The sequence below is a fragment of the Aethalodelphis obliquidens genome, unplaced genomic scaffold (assembly GCF_003676395.1).
Source record: "Aethalodelphis obliquidens isolate GAN/ISIS:26980383/991018 unplaced genomic scaffold, ASM367639v1 scaffold13, whole genome shotgun sequence".
NCBI lineage: Eukaryota > Metazoa > Chordata > Mammalia > Artiodactyla > Delphinidae > Aethalodelphis > Aethalodelphis obliquidens.
The window spans coordinates 12,326,471-12,335,767 of NW_020837957.1; the positions used below are offsets into that span (position 1 = coordinate 12,326,471).

Sequence of the window (9,297 nt, forward strand, 5' to 3'; positions counted from 1 at the left end):
CAATAAAAGTAACCTCCATATCAGATGAGGCTATTTGTACACTGGACAACAAAATGTATTCATGGTGCTACCGTGGAGAGAATGAGAGAGATTTCAGACTTACTCTAAAGAGGGCATAGGTACACCTTTGAAAGAGTAACCCAAACAAATGACTTGGCTTCTTACAGAATTAGAATAAACTAGATACACATTTGTTTAAAGCTGGGATATTATAGAGACATAACAGTAATGCTAATACACATGCTGATGGCTGGCAAGTGCAAATAAGCGTGTTGATCACTATTTCACAACACAGTTTATTATGACATGCAACTGCCAGAAATTAAAGTCAATGCTAAGTGGAAAAACAGCTACGTACAGCTTAATCTTCTCCTCATTTTTAGCCATTCTACCCTGCAAACCTCTTTTTGATTAGCAGGAAGCCTGGGAATAGAAGGTACAATATAATAATAAAAGAGGCCTATGAATTATTGGATACTTTTTTTTTTTCTCTTTTTTGTGGTACGCGGGCCTCCCACTGCTGTGGCCTCTCCCGTTGCGGAGCACAGGCCCCGGATGCGCGGGCTCCAGCCGCTCCGCGGCATGTGGGATCCTCCCGGACCGGGGCACGAACCCTCATCCCCCGCATCGGCAGGCGGACTCTCAACCACTGCACCACCAGGGAAGCCCCTATTGGATACTTTTTAAACGCTATGAAACCTTGCAGGAGAAGCACCAGTTAAGACAAGTACACACTTCCCTAGAGCATTTTAAAATATCCTAAAGCATACGTGATGAATTGGTGAATGTTTGCCTCTCAGAAAGCTCTCTGCTTTGGGAGGCTGAGTAGCACAAATACCCTGTGTGGAAGAAGTTGGCATAGCAACTCTGCACTTGCAGTGGTGAATCAGAGTAAACGGGTGCATAAGACAGCTACTGGAATGTGTTTACTTCTCCACAAAGGGGTTAAATCTTATAAAGCATTTTTGGCTTCTCTTTATCAGAAATAACAAACCCTTCAGTCATAAATTAAGGCAGTTCATTTGCTGAACAGGACAGGATATTTATGACTCATGGAAAGATTTATTACCTGTACCCTGTATAAATTAGGTGACATTTAGGCTAAAAATAAGTCATTTCTCCCTCACAGTAGACACAATTCTCCATTGACCGGAAAATGATACCAAAAAATAAGCTTTCTGTGTTGGTTAAAAAATACATTCCAGAGAAAAGAATTGCTTACCTGTTGACAACGGGCCCCTTGAAATGTGGGTCATGTATCCTTGGATCACCTGCATTTAAAACAAAGAACCTGCTAAGCATATAAGCCAACGAAATGGCAAATAAATACATATAAAATATTAATAAAGGAAAAATTTATATCTTAGCTAGTCCACTGCTCAGTGCAGTGTTGAACTCATTCTTTGGTCCAGTGAAACATCAGTATGCCTTGGATACAGCTGTCAATCATTTTCCCTCTCTCCAGCTAGAAGCAAGTCTGGGAAGAGCTGTTAAGGACCATAATTCTTAGACACACTGTGTACATATCTCCCACAGTTCTGAGCAGCAACATTATAGACTGTAGCCAGGAGAGCAAAACTTGAAGCCTTTCCAGTCTGTAAAAGCACATTCTACCATCTGCCATTCCCAAGTATTGCTGTGTATTTGTGAGGTGCACAGTATAATAGAGATGTCTGCTTATCCCGGTTCTCCCTTTCCTCTCAGTAGATGAGACTTTCCTTCGAGAAGTTGGAAAACTAGTCACTGTTGGTCTCTGCCATGTTGGCTATATGGTATATACAAATCATTATTATATTATACAAATGTTATTTTTGTTTTTTTTTTTTTAGATCTACTGGCAGACTTCATGCCATTTGAAGGTGGGCCCTAGTCATTTACTCTTGCATCATGATTGCCATATATTTCCCTTGTCTTTAAACAGTACAAAGTAGACACAGAATGGCCTTTCCCTCACATGTACTGGGTAGGCCCAGTAACAAGTTCTGTAGAATTATTTCTGGCCAAAGTTTTATGTTTTGCAATTCTCAATCCCCGACTCTTCTTCCCCAGCCTAAGGACTCCTGCTCTCTTCCTCTAGGGATTTGTCCCTATAGGAAGGCCTAGTTCTGATTTAAAGACAGAATCAAAAGGGACTGGCAAAAAGAGGCCTGTGTGTCAGCAACCTGACTCAGCCTGTTCTCAGTGGGGAAATCAGACCTGAGGACTCAGAAACCTCTTCAGTGTAATCACAGGCTGAGGGCAGAACAACAGGAAGGTAAGGACAGACTTGCAACAGAAATACCAGAGCCAGTCAGTCAGCAAATATTCATAAAGCACCTACTACATGCTGAGAGCTCTAAGGGGATACAGAAGATCTATAAAGCATGGTCCCTGTCTTCGAGACCTTGCAGTTGGTGGGGCAAGATCGACATATTGATTCATTCAACAAATATTTGTTGAGAATCTTCATATATCAGGCCCTGTGTTGTAATACATGAACAATGAATATACCCGTATAAAATGATTAATCAAGTACTAAATTATATGTATCGGCCTGAAGTGTTACAAGAGTTCTGAGAAAGTAGGTTTCATCAAGAACTAGAGCAGTCAAGGGGGTTTCATTCAAGAAGTGAGATTTTTGTGAAAGACTGGAACAAAACGAAAGGGAAAAGAGAAACATTCTGAGTGAGTGAAACTAGAATTCTGTTAAGTTCAGTAACTATGTATTGATCACCTGTTATGTGCTCTGCATTAGAAGAAGCACTGCAGGGGATACAAGATTTAGTGAAACACAGTCTCTGCCTTCAACAGGCTAACAAAGTGGTGAAGCAGGGAGAGAAATAAGAGAAGAACACAAGTCGTTATCAAATAAGGCAGAATGTGATATCGTAAGAGGGGTTACAAGGAAAGCGTTAGGAACGTTCTAAGGAAGGAAAGGTCACATCCAGTTTAGATTAGTAAGGAAGGGTTCCTAGAGCCACAATATCTTGAGATGGACAAATAAAGTTTAGAGATGTATGAAGTCACAGAGTTAGGAAAGAACAGCATGTTTGCAGGAATGGTGAAAAGATCAGCCTAAATGTAGTCATAGATAATGGAACAGGAGGAGGAAAACATAAAGCTGAATAGATACTATGGAACCAGAACTACAGAAAGCCAAAAAAGCCAGGGATGTAAGTTTTTTTAATATATCCTAGACCACAGGGAGTCATAGAAGGATTTGGAACAAAGGAAGGACAAGGTACAAGCAGGGCTTAATTAAGGAAGAGCAATCTGGTGGCCGTATATAAGTTGTATCACAAAGTGCAAAGTCAAGGGGACCAACCAGGAGTCTATTGCAGTAATAGAGGTAAAGTGATGTGAGCCACGACCCAAATGGTGGTACAAGTAATGGAAAGAGAGATTCAAGGTTCATCACAGAGCAGTCGTGTGGCTTACAGGTTAGGAGCAATGGCTCTGGAGTCAGACTCCCTGATCTCTATCACTTACTAGCAGTGACCCTAGACAGATCATATCACTTCTCTGAGTCTCAGTTTCCATATTTGTATATGGGGATGATAATAGTACCTAAGCCAGGAAGATGTTATGAGGATTACATGAATTAATACCTGTAAAAGTGCTTAAAACAGTGGCTGGCACTTAGCAAGCCACCAATGAATGTTCATTCTTAGTCACAGAATTACATGAAAAAGATAAAAAAGCACTTGATAAACGGTAAGACTTAGGGTGTAAAAGAGAGAAGTCAAAAAAGGTGCCAAACAAAGAGATTTCAGACCTAGAAATTGTGATTCTCAGTCACTTCTGGCCTTTATCTCAGTTTAACGAAATGTTGATGCTATTAAAACAGATGGGAATGTTAGCAGGTGGAAGAGGTTATACAGTTGTTATAAGAAAAAGAGCATGAGGTTGATTTGGCTCTTTTTGAATTTGAAGTGACATCTAACTGAAAGTCCAGTGTTCAACTGGAGTTCAGAAACTGAAGTCTTGTGGGGAGGGAGAGGGATGGACTGGGAATTTGGGGTTGGTAGATGTAAATTATTACATTTAGAATGGATAAACACTAAGGCCCTACTGTATAGCACAGGGAACTATATCCAATCTCCTGGGATACACAATAATGGAAAAGAATATTTTTTAAAAAAAGAATGTCTAGGGGAGGAGCTTCAAGATGGCAGAAGAGTAAGACGTGGAGATCACCTTCCTCCCCACAGATACACCAGAAATACATCTACACGTGGAACAACTCCTACAGAACACCTACTGAACGCTGGCAGAAGACCTCAGACCTCCCAAAAGACAAGAAACTCCCCACATACCTGGGTAGGGCAAAAGAAAAAACAGAGACAAAAGAATAGAGATGGGACCTGCACCAGTGGGAGGGAGCTGTGAAGGAGGAAAGGTTTCCACACACTAGGAAGCCCCTTCGCAGGCGGAGACTGCGGGTGGCGGAGGGGGGAAGCTTCGGAGCCGCAGAGGAGAGCGCAGCAACAGGGGTGTGGAGGGCAAAGCGGAGACTCCCGCACAGAGGATCAGTGCCGACCAGCAATTACCAGCCCAAGAGGCTTGTCTGCTCACCTGCCAGGGCGGATGGGGGCTGGGAGCTGAGGCTCGGGCTTCGGAGGTTGGATCCCAGGGAGAGGACTGGGGTTGGCTGCGCGAACACAGCCTGAAGGGGGCTAGTGCGCCACGGCTAGCCGGGAGGGAGTCCGGGAAAAGGTCTGGAGCTACCGAAGAAGCAAGAGACTTTTTCTTGCCTCTTTGTTTCCTGGTGCGCAAGGAGAGGGGATTAAGATTGCAGCTTAAAGGAGCCTCAGAGACGGGCCCGAGCCGCAGCTAACAGCGCGGACCCCAGAGACGGGCATGAGACGCTAAAACTGCTGCTGCTGCCGCCACCAAGAAGCCTGTGTGCAAGCACAGGTCACTATCCACACCTGCCCTCCTGGGAGCCTGTGCAGCCCGCCACTCCCAGGGAAAACTTCCCCGGGAGAACAAACGGCGCCTCAGGCTGTTGAAACATCACACCGGTCTCTCCCAACACAGGCTCAACCCTGCATACCATACCTTTCCCTCCCCAGGGCCTGAGTGAGCCAGAGCCCCCAAATCAGCTGCTCCTTTAACCCTGTCCTGTCTGAGCGAAGAACAGACGCCCTCAAGCCACCTACACGCAGAGGCGGGGCCAAATCCAAAGCTGAACCCCAGGGACTGAGCGAAAAAAGAGAAAGGGAAATCTCTCCCAGCAGCCTCAGGAGCAGTGAATTAAATCCCACAATCAACATGATGTACCCTGCATCTGTGGAATACCTGAATAGACAACGAATCATCCCAAATTGAGGACATGGACTTTGGGAGCAATGATATGTATATATTTTTTCCCCCTTTTTCTCTTTTTGTGAGTGTGTACATGTATGCTTCTGTGTGTGATTTTGTCTGTATAGCTTTGCTTTTACCATTTGTCCTAGGGTTCTGTCTGTCCGTTTTTTTGTTTGTTTGTATTTCTCTTCTTTTTTAGTACAGTTTTTTAGCTCTTGTTATAATTGGTGGATTTGTTTTTTGGTTTGGTTGCTCTCTTCTTTCTTTCTTTTTCTTTTTATTACTTAAAAAAAATTTAACAATTATTTTTATAACTTTATTGTATTTCATTTCAAATTATTTTATTTTACTTCACTCTTTCTTTCACTTTTTCTCCCTTTTATTCTGAGCTGTGTGGATGACAGACTCTTGGTGCTCCACCCAGGGGTCAGGGCGATGCCTCTGAGGTGGGAGAGCCAAGTTCAGGACACTGGTCCACCAGAAACCTCCCAGGTACACATAATATCAAACAGTGAAACCTCCCAGAGATCTCCATCTCAATGCCAAGGCCCAGCTCCACTCAACGACCAGCAAGGTACAGTGCTGGGCACCCTATGCCAATGTATTAGCAAGATAGGAAGACAACCCCACCCATTAGCAGAGAGGCTGCCTAAGATCATAATAAGGTCATGGACACCCCAAAACACACCACCAGACATGGACCTGCCCAGCAGAAACAAGATCTAGCCTCATCCACTAGAAAAAAGGCACTAGTCCCTTCCACCAGGAAGCCTACACAACCCACTGAACCAACCTTAGCACTGAGGGCAGACACCAAAAACAAAAGGAACTATGAACCTGCAGCCGCAAAGGAGAAAAGGAGACCACAAAGACAGTAAGTTAAGCAAAATGAGAAGACAGAGAAACACAGAGTAGATGAAGGAGCAAGGTAAAAACCCACCAGACCTAACAAACGAAGAGAAAATAGGCAGTCTACCTGAAAAAAGAATTAAGAATAATGATAGTAAAGATGATCCAAAATCTTGGAAATAGAATGGAGAAAAAACAAGAAATGTTTAACAAGGACCTAGAAGAACTAAAGAGCAAACAAACAATGATGAACAACACAATAAATGAAATTAAAAATTCTCTAGAAGGGATCATCAATAGCAGAATGACTGAGGCAGAAGAACAGATAAGTGACCTAGAGATAAAATAGTGGAAATAACTATGGCAGACCAGAATAAAGAAAAAAGAATGAAAATCATTGAGGACAGTCTCAGAGACTTCTGGGACAACATTAAACAAACCAGCATTCAAATTATAGGGGTCCCAGAAGAAGAAGAGAAAAATAAAGGGACTGAGAGAATATTTGAAGAGATTGTAGTTGAAAACTTCCCTAATATGGGAAAGGAAACAATTAATCAAGTCCAGGAAGCACAGAGAGTCCCAAAGAGGATAAATCCAGGGAGAAACACGCCAAGACACATATTAATCAAACTATCAAAAATTCAATACAAAGGAAATATATTAAAAGCAGCAAGGGAAAAACAACAAATAACATACAAGGGAATCCTCAGAAGGTTAACAGCTGAACTTTCAGCAGAAACTCTGTAAGCCAGAAGGGAGTGGCAGGACATATTTACAGTGATGAAAGAGAAAAACCTACAACCAAGATTACTCTACCCAGAAAAGATCTCATTCAGATTGATGGAGAAATTCAGACCTTTACAGACAAGCAAAAGCTAAGAGAATTCAGCACCACTCAACCAGATTTACAAAAAATGCTAAAGGAACTTCTCTAGGCAGGAAACACAAGAGAAGGAAAAGACCTACAATAACAAACCAAAAACAATTAAGAAAATGGTAATAGAAACATACATATTGATAATTACCTTACATGTAAATGGATTAAATGCTCCAAACAAAAGACATAGACTGGCTGAATGGATAAAAAAACAAGACCCGTATATATGCGGTCTACAAGAGACCCTCTTCAGACCTAGGGACACACACAGACAGAAAGTGACGGAATGGAAAAAGATATTCCATGCAAATGGAAATAAAAGGAAAGCTGGCATAGCAATTCTCATATCAGACAAAATAGAGTTTAAAACAAAGACTATTACAAGAGACAAAGGGATCTATCCAGGAAGAAGATATAACAATTGTAAATATTTATGCACCCAATATAGGAGCACCTCAATACATAAGGCAAATACTAACAACCATAAAAGGGGAAACTTACAATAACACAATCAATTAGGGGACTTTAACACCCCACTTTCACCAATGGACAGATCATCCAAAATGAAAATAAATAAGGAAACACAAGCTTTAAATTATACATTAAACAAGATGGGCTTAATTGATATTTATAGGGCATTCCATTCAAAAACAACAGAATACACTTTCTTCTCAAGGGCTCATGAAACATTCCCAGGATAGATCATATCTTGGATCACAAATCAAGCCTTGGCAAATTTAAGAAAACTGAAAATGTATCAAGTATCTTTTCCGACCAAAACGCTATGAAACTAGATATCAATTACAGGAAAAAAGGTGTAAGAAGAAACAAACACATTGAGGCTAAACAATACACTACTAAATAACCAAGAGATCACTGAAGAAATCAAAGAGGAAATCAAAAAATACCTAGAAACAAATGTCAGTGAAAACACGGCAACCCAAAACCTAAGGGATGCAGGAAAAGCAGTTCTAAGAGGGAAGTTTACAGCAATACAATCCTACCTTAAGAAACAAGAAACATCTCAAATAAACAACCTACCCTTCCACCTAAAGCAATTAGAGAAAGAAGAACAAGAAAACACCAAAGTTAGCAGAAGGAAAGAAATCATAAAGATCAGATCAGAAATAAATGAAAAAGAAATGAAGTAAACAATAGCAAAGATCAATAAAACTAAAAGCTGGTTCTTTGAGAAGATAAACAAAATTGATAAACCATTAGCCAGACTTATCAAGAAAAAAAGGGAGAAGACTCAAATCAACAGAATTAGAAATGAAAAGGAGAAGTAACAACTGACACTACAGAAATACAAAGGATCATGAGAGATTACTACAAGCAACTATATGCCAATGAAATGGACAACTTGGAAAAAATGGACAGATTCTTAGAAATTCACAACCTTCCAAGACTGAACCAGGAAGAAATAGAAAATATGAACAGACCAATCAGAAGAACTAAAATTGAAATTGTGATTAAAAATCTTCCAACAAACAAAAGCCCAGAACCAGATGGCTTCACAGGCGAATTCTATCAAACATTTAGAATAGAGCTAACACCTATCCTTCTCAAACTCTTCCAAAACATAGCAGAGGGAGGAACACTCCCAAACTCATTCCATGAGGCCACCATCACCCTGATACCAAAACCAGAAAAAGATGTCATAAAGAAAGAAAACTACAGGCCAATATCACTGATGAACATAAATGCAAAAATTCTCAACAAAATACTAGCAAACAGAATCCAACAACACATTAAAAGGATCATACACCATGACCAAGTGGGGTATATCCCAGGAATGCAAGGATTCTTCAACCTATGCAAATCAATAAATATGATACACCATATTAACAAATAGAACGAGAAAAACCATATGATCATCTCAATGGATGCAGAGAAAGCTTTTGATAAAATTCAACACCCATTTATGATAAAAACCCTCCAGAAAGTAGGCATAGAGGGAACTTTCCTCAACATAATAAAGGCCATATATGACAAACCCACAGCCAACATCATCCTCAATGGTGAAAAACTGAAACCATTTCCACTAAGATCAGGAACAAGACAAGGTTGCCCACTCTCACCACTATTATTCAACATGAAAGTTTTAGCCACAGCAATCAGAGAAGAAAAAGAAATAAAAGGAATCCAAATCGGAAAAGAAGAAGTAAAGCTGTCACTGTTTACAGATGACATGATACTACACATAGAGAATTCTAAAGATGCTACCAGAAAACTATTAGAGCTAATCAATGAATTTAGTAAAGTAGCAGGACACAAAATTA

At 40.7% G+C, this 9,297-nt stretch overlaps 1 protein-coding gene across 1 annotated transcript in view; it reads right to left on the reverse strand.

The window, feature by feature from the left end:
* SLC44A5 (solute carrier family 44 member 5) overlaps positions 1 to 1,266 on the reverse strand; it is a 159,859-nt gene extending 158,593 nt beyond the window's left edge. The window contains exon 1 of the mRNA XM_027114094.1: positions 1,223 to 1,266. The gene's annotated coding sequence lies outside the window, so the exon portion shown is untranslated. The remainder of the gene's footprint in view (positions 1 to 1,222) is intronic.
* Between the last annotated feature and the right edge of the window lie 8,031 nt (positions 1,267 to 9,297).